This window comes from Dermacentor albipictus, chromosome 2 (assembly GCF_038994185.2).
Source record: "Dermacentor albipictus isolate Rhodes 1998 colony chromosome 2, USDA_Dalb.pri_finalv2, whole genome shotgun sequence".
NCBI lineage: Eukaryota > Metazoa > Arthropoda > Arachnida > Ixodida > Ixodidae > Dermacentor > Dermacentor albipictus.
In genome coordinates this window covers 61,500,916-61,502,408 of record NC_091822.1, presented here as the reverse complement: position 1 = coordinate 61,502,408, position 1,493 = coordinate 61,500,916, and positions in this window count along the sequence as shown.

The following is a 1,493-nucleotide window of genomic DNA, read 5'->3' as shown; positions in this document are numbered from 1 at the left end:
GTGATCAAAACTAAGCAAAAATGAAGTCACAGCCGAGATAAGCAATGCCTACGCATTAGTAGAAAATTATCCGAATTACTGTAGCTTTCTTGGTAAACATCAGGACTCGTATTTAAAAGAAGCTGTTAAGCTCGAATTGTTCGTAAGAAAAAAATAATAATATGCAGCCAATAAGAATGCTCGACATATTAATATTACGTAGACCGACCAATAGAACAGCGTACTGACGGACGAAAAGCTTTGTGAACTCGGTCCCGGTTTTGATTTTCTGGGTGAAATTGGCGATAATTCATTATGCCCCAGAAACAATCAGCATGCCTTTTTTCGTATCTGGAACAGGTTTCCTTGAAATGTGTGGACTTTTTATTTAGTATGAACGTTGTTATTGCAATATATGTAAAATAGGGCGCTATAACGTAAAACTATTCCAATTCTGCTATCAGCCCTCCAGATTGGTCAAAAACTTTTTTCGACCGCGCCCTCTTCACCTGTCTGTCACACGAAGTCACGAAAACCGCGATACCTCCCCATCTGATATGATATGTATACACTGATTATGGATGATTTGACAGAAACAAGAAAAACAGTTATTTCTGATTCGACCCCTTTTCGCCATTAGCCCTCGGCTATTGGTAAAAATTTTGCGGGCTGCACCCACTTCACCTGCCTGTCACGCGACGTCACAAAACCGCACAAACTCACCGCGTCAAAGCGACGTGTACGCGATAAAGACGCATTAATATGGCGAACAAAACTGAATTTTCTTCGGAATAACGTCAGGCTGCCCCGTTCCGAAAGTAATAAAAGATGGCTGCCGCCGATCGCTGAGACGCTGGCTACTCGCACCTGCCGGAGAGCATGGGTGCAATAAACCTTTTTGCATGGCTGCGTAACGTTTTAGAGCCCTTTCGGCACGTTTACCACCTCATTCTGCCAACTCTTCTTTGCTGAGGGTCAGTTTTAGCGTCATTCTTAAGCTTCCGTTGCATTCAGCCGTGATTTTTGACCAGCCACCACAAGCTAAGTAAAAGGAAGCCGACCAATCGCAGACTCCGGCACCACCCTCTTCATCCGGTTATCGATTTTCAGTGCTCTGGGGCCGAATCTTATAACGGTTCGAAATACGAACCGTTCGCTCCGCCACTTACGTCACTTGATGTGCCACTACCAAGCCGGCGGTGCTAGAAGGGGAGGACGCGACCAATAGATGAGAGGGTGCCACCTCTGAAGTGTACGTCACTATATGACGAGCTAATCGAGGAATCGCAGAATGTTTCTGCTTGCTAAACAAATGTAAAATATAAATTAAATATTATACGCCAAGTATTGAAGTATAAACTTGTGATGCCGGGCGTTTACGCAATGCAGAAGTGATTTATTAATGTCATTCTTTTTCATTCTCAGCCCACAGGCAGTATCGCAAGCGTAAATGAGTTGGCCCCGGAGTGGGCAAAGCGCAGCGCTATGTCGTCTGCTACCAGGAGCTCGCACGA